Below are 12,314 nucleotides of genomic sequence, written 5' to 3' on the forward strand. Positions count from 1 at the left end.
CTAAGTATTTACTCGAGATCATGTTAACCTTCCCTAAAGAGAAATGCATATTGAAGTCAGTAAAAGGCCATGAGGTGAGACCTTCCCTGGGCCTCTCCAGGGCCTTACTAAAATAAGAATATGTGAGCTACCACCCCACGCACCACAAATAGGCAGGCACCATATTTTCATTGGAGGCAGCAACAAATGCCACTGTGCTAGGGGAGGAGAGATGTGAAATACCACATTTTAAAGGTATGACAGTTATTGTACTCTGTCTAGAAGCCATCTTAATTTGTAAGCACAACTTTGTATTTTATTAACAGTTTTATAGTACTTTTGCACCAGAGAGTGTATCAGAACTCTTCAGAGAGACCTCAATCGAGCTCATATAAAATAAAAAGCTAGCAGTAAGTCAGAATAGTTGCCACGTTGCAGGTAATGTTAACATTTCAGAAAATCCATTTATGTATGAACAATAAAAGGATGCATACAATTAAGTAAAAAGGCTGATTAATTGATTAAGAAGGAAGAGAAGGAGGAGGAGCTACGCCGGGAACCAAGATGGCCGCATAAGCTCCCGGCTCCGTCGACCTCCGCCGGCGGCTCGTCTATCCTGTTGTTTATCCTCTACCCACGCCCTGTGCCTGGATGTATGAAGGTTGCCTGATGCCAATGGTGCTGTCCCGGACATCCTACCTTATTCTGAGACGAAGTTATGTCGTGTCCCGTTTTCGGCCTACTCCCGGGCTGACGCCGGGACCTCGATTTTTGAACTACCCAAGCTGAAACTGATCAACATCGGCTGTGGGACTGGGACTGTGGCCGGTCTTCCAGGTTTGAATATTTCTTTCCGCTTTCGGCTTTTGACCTCGTCGATGGATGGTGCCAGAGAAGACACATTGTGACGTGCTGCGATCCTCCTGCACCGTGGCTGGGGGTTGTGTGCCCGACCCTCGTTTCCCGGTCCGGGGGCTGACGGGCTGCACCCACGGCCGGTGACTGTGTCGAGTGTGCCAGTTCGGGGCGCCCCCTGTTGTTGGGATCGCTAATTGTGTGCTCGGAGCCCGGCGATGTGGGCTGGAGATTATGCCCCCCTCTGTCCCATGGGCCCCGGGATGGAGAGGATGGATAACACATATTCATTGAGTTCCGTAATGGCAGCGATTGGGGCGCTCCGCTCGCAATTCACCGTCGCATGTGTCTCCCTGGCGGCAAAGCTGGATGATGTCTGCTCGCGACCGGCCATTGACGCCGCAACACCTGAACGGCAGTTTGTGGTACAGTCGAGCGGTTTGACCCGCCATCCTACGGTGCCCGGGCGGCAGCCCGACTTCGCTCCATGGGGAGTCAGCCTCACTTCTCCTTCATCTACTACCGTGCCTGGTCTTCCCTTCAAGTTTCCCATCCAATGGTGTATCGTCGCTGGAGGTCCTGTCCGTCCATGCCGAGTCTCGGGGTCCTGTCGATGGGGACTGCCATTTTTCTTTGTTCCGGCCCGTCTGTTTAACGGAGGCCGCCATTTTGTGTCCGAACTTTGTTCCACCTTCAATGCCTCGGATTGCCATGGACGCTTTGTCTGCCTTTGGATGGATGTGGCTCGGTCGAAATGTGCTCCGGTATGGACTCGCACTGGTCAGGGCTGACTTTGACTTTGAGTTGATCTCGTTCCTCGCCACTGCTTCGGACCACCTGAGACGCTCCCTTTGATTGCATTTGTTCTAACTTTGGCGATAGATCTCCTCGTGAAGCTTGCAGGGTTGCCTTTTACCTTTCTGTGATTGCTTAGTTCACTTTTGCCGGGACAGCACCCAGTATCTCACCGGGCCAGGGGTGAGGTGGGGGGGGGGGTTTATTGGTGACTGTCCTCCCCGTGATCATGTTAACTGTTTGCTCTGATTGATGATGAAGGTGTCTTGGGGGGGTCACTGCCGGCGGGGGGTACCGGGTGTCCGGGAGTGTGTCTGTTTCTCTCCTCCTCCACTTCTTGTATCTTTTTCCCTTCTGTGGGGCAGTTCTGGGGCGACAGGCACGCTGTTAGTGGGTTAGGCCGTAGCCATTACAGGGGTGCAGGGTGGCGGGTGCGGGGGAGGTTTGTTATTTTAGTTTGTTTTGTTCTATGGTCCCTATCGCTCTTTTCCGGCTTTGGGAGGGTTCTTTCCTCTTTAGTAGGATTGGCTGTCTCTTGGTCTTTCACCTTTTTTCATTTTCCGACATCTCAACCTGCCTCTGTTTCTCTGTTCTTGAGGGTGGGTTCTCTGGGGTGATATTTAGGAATGTTGTTTACTGTAATATTGCCTATTGTCCAGTATTACCACCGCGGCTGTCTAGATTATATAGTTGCTGTAGCCATAACCTATCTCCGACTGTACTTGGGGTACGTCCCCCTCGTCTCTTATGTAAGGTGTTATGTCCTTGTTGTTGCAGCCCCTACTCTTCCTTTAAAATTTAAAAATGAAAACCTCACATCCTGTGTTGCGAGCCTCACAACCACGTCTGGTGTATCTTAACATATCCTGATTGCTGATTGGCCTAAATTTCTCGTGTTTTTATTGACTGTCTTTGCGGCCGGCCATGATGGTTGTGGGCCTGCGCATGTATCTCCTTACTTTTTTGAATAAAGGTTTTAAAAAAAAAAAAAAAGAAGGAAGAAAAGCATTAGGTCAAAAAGAAACAAACAAGGTGGGTTTAGAAGATTACAAAATGATGGAAGGTTAGGTTTTGTCAATGGGTGTTAGGTTGAAAAGATTGTGCCAGAATTGGAACCGGACAGGGTTTGATGAGGTGACATTTTGTTTACGGATACTGTTCAGTTTTGCAAACTGCCTTGCAGGTTTATATTCCCTTCTGAGGGCCTCATTAAGATATCGGGTGGAGTTTCCTCCACCCGACATCGTCTCAGTCAAGGGACCGACCAATACCCGGTCGGCGGTCCTGACCGACTAATTAGGATGTGACTGAACACTGTTCGGTTGCATGCCTATACTTTACAATGGGAGCATGTATTCCGGCCAGAACACATATTCCCATTGTAAAATAGTAGGTGCAGTTACTCCCTGCACCACGTGGCAGGGTGCCTGCCACAGGGTGGTGCAACAGGGGGAAAGGTAGTATCTTACAAGCTCAAACTACACCATGCTGCTATGCGAATACATTAAAAAAACACAGACTATTGAAACTAGACCTCATTTGATCTCTCATATCTCTTACTGCACTATGAAATAGTTCCTTTAATTGCTGGATCCTTTATGGCAAAATGTAACTCGGACTTCTCTATGCTTCTAGTATAGTATATCTGTGCTCCATGTACACACTTCCCCCAAATCTACCTCATTACAGCTCCATCAGATCAAAAACAAAGTCCATTACACTTGGGCACACCTGCTCCAACCCCATGTAATGAGATGCTCATTGTTGTCTATGAGCTCCTTCAAAAAAGGCAAGTGTCATGAGTCTCCATTGACAATCAGCTGTGACAGGAAGGACCTTGTGCTTTGATGCCTTTGACCAACGCCATATAGTCCATCCCCTTCCAGGGAAAGGGGTGCGAATGACTCTAATTACTTATTATTTATGCTGACTAGAACTGCTTGGGGAAACAACCTTTACAACGCAACCATTACATCGCACTACACTTACAGCAGGCATTACATCGCAACAACCTTTACAACACATGACACTACAACGCAGGCATTACAACACATACCATTACAACGCATGACACTACATCGTATGTCACTACAACGCAGGCATTACACCGCATACCATTATAACGCATACCGTTGGAGTTAGAATAGTAATTTTTACCCCTATACTATCCAATACTTACCTTAAATGCAATGTAATGGTATGCATTGTAAAGGTAGTATGCGATGCAAAGGAATGCGTTGTAAAGGTAGTATGCGATGCAATGGAATGCGTTGTAAAGGTAGTTTTAAAAAATGGGATGTAGTGTCCTGCGATGTAATGGAATGCGTTGTAGTGGATGTTGCGATGTAAAAACTGCATTGTAAGTGCATGTGTTGTAAAGGTATGTGTTGTAACGTCATACATTCCACAGCTTGGTCAGCATAAAATCAGTGGTGTAGCCAGTGTGTCATGTGGCCTGGTGCAAGGAAGGAAAGGGGCTCCCTAGCTGTTATTTGAATTGTGAAATACAGAAATAATCAGGGTTGAGTGGGCCCCTCAGACCTCGGGCGCCACTGAACCTGCTGCACCAATGGAAGCAACACCCCTGAATAAAATAGAGAAATGTGACCACTTTATAACAGTCATTTTAGCAGCATACATAATAACAATGAATTGTGACTAATATTTTTTATTTGACTTTTTAACTATATATTTTACTTAATACCTACATATCACAAGAAAGTTAGTTACAAACAGTCCACTTTTAAAAACTTGCAGCCTTGCTGCCCCAACATACTTATAATTTAGCACTTTTTTTCTATTATGTCTGACTGCTCATTTTAGATTTATGCACATTGCAGCTCGGCCTAACTCTTTTGATGCTACAGTTGCAGCTAACATATAAAGTGTTGCATTTAGAATTCTAAATGTTAAAAACGATGTGTTCTTTTTTTTCAGACTCCAAAGCCTATTTAAGGTTACCACATGGCTACTGCTAAACTCATATGACAGGTTTTATCTCATAAATAAACGGAGAAGATAATCCCTGTGGATTAAATTGGAGTACTACTTTCATGCAACTTGTGCCACTTAAACGGTTTTTACAGCTATATCAAAATCATATAAATGTAGGCAATATAAAAAACTATTTCCATATTTTATGGAAGAAAACCTGTAGTTAGGGTCTGCTAAGCAGGCCCAAGCAGCCCAGATATCCAAACGCCTTTTATCCAGAGTCAACTACTTAAAATAATGTAGACACACTAAAAAGATGGATTTCCTCCTCATTTTCTACTATCTGATCAAGCTTTTGTTTTTTTTACGGAGCGAGGCAGAAAACTATGGCTTGCTCTTGTATGTCGGCGATCTCCTTTGACAATGGGGGACTACAGAGTACACAGCTGTTTGGCTGGTGTCTTTATAGTTATTTTAATTAATTGCACTCTAGTTGATGTCAGCAAGAAGGTTCAGTTACTCAAGTGTAAGTGGCACTAAGGTATTATTATGTCAACTCTCCTGGGGCACTTTGCATTTTTCGCGGTTAGAGTCATACCCCCAGATGCATCAAAGTTATGTTTTGCGAGTCCTTAATAGCAAATTTTAAGGAATCGCTATTAAAGACTCGCAAAACGGGATGCCTGTATGAATTGCAATATTATTTGCCATTACTACTGATTCCTTATTTGTGATTCGCACCGTTTGCGCTCGCAAAAATGCTTGATGCATCTACCTGTTATTGACCTGAAAGGAAGTGGTGGAAAGGTTAAGGAAAGGGAGGGGAAAATTGTCCTATCCATCAATTTGGATAGGTGGGAAGCATCATTTTTGCAACGATCTGAAAAGATAAGAGAACGAATTTTCCCTTCCTTGTGTGTAGGGCTTGAAGATTGTCGGTGGAGGTCGTGGAAAAGTAAGATACCCACTGACGTCTGCATTTGACATTGACCAATCAAGATTAAGATGGCTGTTACAAATATATTTGTTTGTTAGTTTTTGACAGAAGGTGTTGTGCTTATTAATCTGAGCAGTGAAGCTAGTTTTTGGGTTGGGAGGGTGGTAGGTAGTGTGCAGGTAGATTGTGTTGCCTGGAGACAATACGATGGTAGTTTTAAGGCATTCAAAAATGTTGAAGATAATAGTGAGGGTAGTTCTGCATTCGAGGTCATCCTTGTGGGAGATGGGGATGCCATGTCCTAGTTCAAGTTGTTCATTGGGATTCTGTGGTGCACTGAAGGTCGAACTTGATGCTAATGACAGGTTAGGTGATTTTTCACTTTGTAAAGCATGCAATTTAGAGGAAAAGTTGGTGCTATTTTCTGAAAGGGGATAGGGTGTAGATGTAGTTAATACTAATGAGATTGTTGGTGTCGGCATTTGCATTGTTGGTGCTTATTAGTTTGGGACAGAAGTAGCCTTGGTGGATGATGGGTATGGCCTGGTGGTTGGGTGGAGGCATATATTTAAGATGACCTTGGTCAGGTATGCACATGCATTCTTGAATTGCTTAACTCAGAGGGAGGCTAAAGCGAACTGCCATCAGGGCCTGGTGGGGTTGTGAAAATATGTAGTAGATTTAGAGGGTTATGCTCTTAAAGGCTCAGTCAAGAAATTAGGATTTTAGATCATTGCCAGGGAAGTAGTCTGGCAGTAAAATCAGATTAGCACAGCTACATTTCTAACTTTAAGGGTTGATGAGAATTAGTGATGGTTGGTCCATCCTATCCCACGCGCAGTGTGGCAGAACGTTGTGTAATGTTGCGAGCACAGTGGTTGAGGTCACATCCTCTCCCAGACGCAATGTCCTTTTCCTAGTTAAGAAAGACTGTTTGGTGATGCTTGGCAGTGTTAGGTCATTCCAATGGGCAGAATTTAGAGCAGAATTCCATTCACTGAGACCAGTTTTAGTCCATGAAACAGAGTGGTACTGAGTTTCCTAAGAATCGCAAGAACAGATGAGTGCGGTGTGCTTGCTGGTCACTGTGGTGATAAGACTGGAGTGACTATAAGGCGTGCCCTAAGGGTACCAGATGCAGTGAGCAGTAGGAAATGAAGCAGTGGTTGTCTGGAGCTGATAGGCCCAGGATGTTGGGAACAGAATTCCCCGGTCAGGCGGCTAACCCCTTGGCCCAGTAGTCGAGGAGGCATAAGGGAGCAAAGATCAAGGCCTGCAAGTGAAGCTTGCGGAGATGTGTGGGAGGTACAGCACATTAAGTACGTTCAGGAGCATGAGGGGCATAGATGTGGAAATGGAGGGAACAGTGGGAAATGGGAGAACAAATTTGTAGGGACTTTCCTTCCTCTGAACCTATATTGCCTCTGCTTACTTTGGCTGTCTGTATTCATCACTAGGCCAGGACACCTCCAGAGGAATATTCAGTGATTGGTTCAGTGTAGAAAATGCTGCGCAGCACACATAAGAACAGCAAAAGGCCATTGATTGGTAATGTGCAGGAAGGTGTTTCTTTCTGCCCATAAACAATCATGAAAAAAAACATACGTTTTGCAACTTTTAGGTCTGCTGCATTAAGCAGCACACATAAAAGTTACAAAACGCCATTTCAGATTGTTTATGTGCAGGACGGTGTCCCTTCCAGCCCACAAACAATCTTCCCCTAAAATGCAGGCACCTTTGCACTATGGTACAAGTGAGTCTGCGTTAGCGCTAGATGGCTAAATTAGCGCCAGCATAGGTGGAAACGCAGGGCTGCACCATATCCTTGTAAATAAGGTGCAGCCCTACTTTTTCAGTAGTGTCGTAGCACGGTGTTAAGCCAAGGAGGCTAACACCGCGCTCCGCCACTTCTATTGTAAATATTCCCCATTGTTTATTAGGAGTCTGTTAAGGTCTGTGACTGACATGTTTTGTTTTGAAAGTGTGACCTCCGTTTTCTGTGTATTGAAATAATTGTTGTAGGTCTGGTAAGTCATTGCAGAGTAGCTGGGAATGAACAAGATCCTCTATGGTGACCTACTTTGAAGTAAACAATGATATGTCATTTTCCAGCTGGCTGAGCCACTTTACTTGTGACAACAGGCAAGGCAAGCACCCAATTTATAAAAGAGAACAGGAAAAACTGTTTTTTTTATCCCTTTTCATACAAAAGTGAAAGTGGAGTGACAAACCTTTTATTAGCCAAACTAAAGAACTTGACTGACTTGTGCAGTAAATTTACAAGCTTCAGCAAAGCCAATAGGCTCGTCCATGCAAGAGCTATTGGTTTTGGCAATGTGTTTTAGCCATGTTGTACAACAGTGTAACTGCTGTTCAGCATAGCTAACATTTAGTGGCATGGGCTGGGGTGGCTTGAGGTAGACTGGGGTAGAGGGGAGTGAGGTAGCTTGGGATAAATTGGGGTAGAGTGAAGTGGGGTAAAATGGAGTAGATTGTAATGGGATAGATTGGGGTAGAGTGAAGTAGACTGGAATGGGATAGGTTGTAATGGAGTAGAGTGAGGTATATTGGAGTAGAGTATATTGGAGTGGAGATGAGGTGAGTGGGGTAAATTGGAGTTGAGTGGGGTAGATTGGAGTGGAGTGGGGTAGAGTGGTGAGATTGATGTGGTTGATTTGAGTGGAGTAGATTGACTTAAGGTGGATTTTGGCAGACTTGAGTGGAGTGGGGTAGATTGGAGTGGAGTGTGGTAGATTGGGGAGAGTTGTGGTACAGTGGAGTATATTGGGATGGAATGGAGTAGAGTGGGGTAAATTGGGAAAGAGTGGGTGGAGTGGGGCAGATTGGGGCGGAGTGGATTGGGGTAGGTTGAAGTGGAGTGGTGTGGATTGGGGTAGATTGGAGAGGACTGGGGTAGACTGGAGTGGAGTGAGGTTGATTACAGTAAACTGGAGTGGAGGAGATTTGGTTAGAGTGGAGTGGAATGTGGTACATTGGGGTAGAGTGGAGTGGGGTAGATTTGAGAGAATTGGGACAGATTAGGGTGGAGTGGTGTAGACTGGGTGGAATAGATTAGGGTAGTTTGGAATGGAGTGGATAGACTGGAATGGAGTGGAATCGATTGGAGTTGAGTGGGGTAGATTGGAATGGGTAGATTGGAATGGGGTGGGGTAGATTGGAGTGGGCTGGGGTAGATTAGTGTGGAGTGGGGCAGAGTGGAGGGGGGTAAAGTGGTGTGAGGTAGATTGGAGGGGGATGGGTGGGGGTAGATTGGGATGGGGCAGTGGTGGCTCACAGAGGGAGTGCTGTGGGGCGGTGGGGTGGGACGAGAAGGGTCAGGGTGGGAGAGTAGTGGAGTTGGACATATCACAGCCAGGAGTAAATTAAGTAAATAAATAAATCAAACGATTTATTATTTATTATTACAGAGTTTGCGATGCAGCGAGCGCAAGGTAAATAGTTGTATTTATTTATTTACTTACTTTACTCCTGGCTATCGTAGGTCCAACTCCTCTACCCCCCACCCTGCCCCTCCCCTGCCCCATCGCCGGCAGCACTCCCTATTGGGTTATAGTTGAATGTGTTAGATAGAAGTGGGGTTTATTGGGTTAGATTGAGTGGAGCGTGGTAGGTTGGAGAGGGTGGAGTGGGGTAAATTAGAGTGGAGTGGGGTACATTAGAGTGGAGTGGAGTAGGTTGTAGTAGATTGTAGTGGGGTAGATTGTAGTGGAATGGGTTAGATTGATTGTAATGGAGTGTGCTGGGGTAAATTGGAGTGGCCTAGATTGGAGTTGGATTGGACTGGGTAGATTGGGGTAGAGTGGAGTGTGATAGATTTGGGTAGATTGAAGGGGAGTGGGGTAGATTGGAGTGGGATGGGCAGATTGTGGTGGGGTGAATTGTGGTAGGTAGAGTGGAGAGGGTGGGGTAGATTGGGGTAGGATAGAGTGTGGTGGATTTGATTGGTTTGGGGTAGATAGGTTTAGATTGGATTGGAGTGGAGTGGGGTAGATTGAAGTGGAGTGTGGTAGATTGGGGTAGATTGAGTGAGGTAGATTGGAGTGGAGCAGATTGGAGTGGAGTAGATTGAGTGGAGTGGACAAGAATGGGGTAGGTTGTAATTAAGTGAATTTGGGTAGACTGGTGTGGAGGGATTGGGGTAGAATAGATTGGAGTGGGATAGATTGGGGTACAGTTGAGTGGGAACATTGAGGTAGATTGGAGTGTAGTAAGTGGTCGTGGAGTGGAGGGGGGTAGAGTGGAGGGATGTAGAGTGGAGTGGCGTAGAGTAGAGTGCTGTGTTGTTTCGTGGAGTGAGTTCTGTGAAGTGGTGTGGAGTTGAGTGGTGTGTTGTAGAGCATCTTAAAAGTAAAGGGGAGTAGAGTGTAGTGGCATGTAGTAGAGTGGAGTGACGTAGAATGGAGTGGCGTAGAGTGGAAGGGTAGAGAGTGGAGTTGAGTGTTGTAAAGTGGAATCCTGTAAAGTGGAGTGGCGTAGTGTGGAGTATGCATGGTGTAGTAGCGCACGGCCATGACAGACACATTTTTATTTGAAATGATCATTACATTTGCACATTTGCACGTGAAAATGTCATTACCTAATGTATTGATGTGTTTTAACTGTGTTCAAATATTTGTTCCCAATGCACTTCAAACTAAAAAATAAATTTGCTTCATTTATACTTGCGTAATTAATATCAGCACAGTTAATGTTTGTTATGTTCACTACGGAACCCCAGAAGACGCCGGTGCAGTTAGCACTCTACAGGCAGCTGCAGTTACCCTGACCCCTGACAGCAAGTGAGAGAGACGTGATTTACCCGCAACCATACACGTTGGATGGGACCTGCCTTTCATTAAACAGATATCGCCGCAGGGCAACAGGGACATGAATACTAGTCGTATCATGAAACATTATTTTTAAATGAGAACTGATTTTAGCTTGGAACAGCAAATTATTTTTCTTCAGTCCCATAACAGGGCAGAGAACGGATGTTACAGATTTGACGACTCTTACCAGACCATAAGGCAATAGGAGTCACAGAGATTGATATCGAGAATTCTAGATACCCACTTAATAAGGGGTGATCTGAGTGACCCCCTCGTTGTTACAGAAAAACAGAAAGTCTTGATAAAGGTGGCCATTATCATTTGAATCCACCGAAACGCGTCGAGGCTTCCTCTGCTACAATTCAAGACTCCGACATTGATGTTGACGCACGGATGCTGTAGTAGCATAACATTGATGAAAGTGTAATGGAGCCCGAATGTCCACTTTGTATTTGACAATTTTCACGTTTTACTACTTCAGTCTTTAGTTTCAATTGTGCAGGTCATAATTGACTGTTTTTTTTTTAATGCATTTTAGATTAGGGCATTAGATTAGTTAGCCCGTTATTCATTGTTTTTATTTTACAGTATACATAATAAATGAATTTTTTACTTTCAATTTTTTAGTGTATAATATGATTGTACTTCTTGTATTTTGAGGGATGGTTTTGTAAAACCTGTATTAATTTTTTATTCAAAGGGAACCCCTGTAATTTCTAGAAAAAATGACACATACACCATATCACAAGGCCACTCAGCAGAATTGTCTCATAAATTCTCTAACTTTGAAGTAAGAGAAAGAACAGTAAACACCAAGCTCTCTGGAAGACTGTTTGTGACATTTGACCTCTGTGTTTAAAGGCACAGCAAATGTGAGAAGATAAGAACATGATTTTAAGACCTTTACAGAAAACCAGTACTTGGAAGAATGCAGTAAACAAGATATGCTCTTGGGAGGGACTAACTCAAGCTGAACAGCCTAAAACAAATAAAGCCAGCAAATAGAAAATGAGCAAATATGAGTGCCAAACTCCAAGCCAATGCTAATTAATGGGAGAAATCCATTTCCAGGGATGTTTTCCGAATGTCTACAAGAAGTCGTAAGCAAGCCAGGTCTGGTAGGCTTCCACCTAATAAGTAGAGCACGCACTCGGCTTTCACATCACCGTGTCTTTTTTGCATTAAAATGAGTGATGTTATGTCCACTTGAGACAATTGCACATTAAAGTTATCTCACATTCTGGCATTTTTGTTCTGACTCCATGTGTACACCTAGAAATCTAACAAATACTTACTTTTATTTTTTGATTGCCATTGTTTGTTACCAGTCTTAAATTGGTATTTTAAATAGCGCTGGAAAAGATGAAAAATCCCTTGTGGTATAAAAATATGCCATCAATATTGATAATAAATAATAAATCTAATTGGTCAAATGAAGTATAGTGAATATGCAGTGTGAGGTTACTGGAACTCTCCATTCTCTTGAAGACTTAGCATACATGTCAAAACCAGGGTCACTAGAATTGCACAGCTTGAGAGGACCAAATGATGTAGCAGAGTTCACTAAATAATGCAGCAAGAAAAGGCAAATCGCACAGCTGATTGTGGAACACTTTGTGATCGTATTACTTCCTTAATTTGCAGTGCTTGCATGTTAACAGTGCCCGTCAATGAGTTCACCTCTTTAGTACTAGTTTAACATCCAGACACAGCAAAAGTGACCAATCAACCTTTGCAAAGGGCCTTCCACAGTGCAGCAGCGTGTTTTGCTGCTTTTTAAATAACTCTGGTGAGGAACATGCAAAGCCTCCAATTCCCTAGCTGAGCTCCGATCCACGGCGCTCAGACCAATCACAACTCTGCATTGCAGCATTGCGATTGGCTCTGGGGAACCTGGGAACCAGGTGCTTCCTGCAGCTGGCCGGGACTGCAGGAAGAAGGAAGAGGACGGAGAAAGGAGGAGAGGCGGTGGCCGGCCATTTCAG

General features: G+C 44.5%; 1 protein-coding gene across 1 annotated transcript in view; it reads right to left on the reverse strand.

The window, feature by feature from the left end:
- LOC147727573 (ovochymase-2-like) overlaps positions 1–12,314 on the reverse strand; it is a 455,363-nt gene that overhangs the window by 339,145 nt on the left and 103,904 nt on the right. The window lies entirely within an intron of this gene.

The sequence above is a fragment of the Lissotriton vulgaris genome, chromosome 3_1 (genome assembly GCF_964263255.1).
Source record: "Lissotriton vulgaris chromosome 3_1, aLisVul1.2, whole genome shotgun sequence".
NCBI lineage: Eukaryota > Metazoa > Chordata > Amphibia > Caudata > Salamandridae > Lissotriton > Lissotriton vulgaris.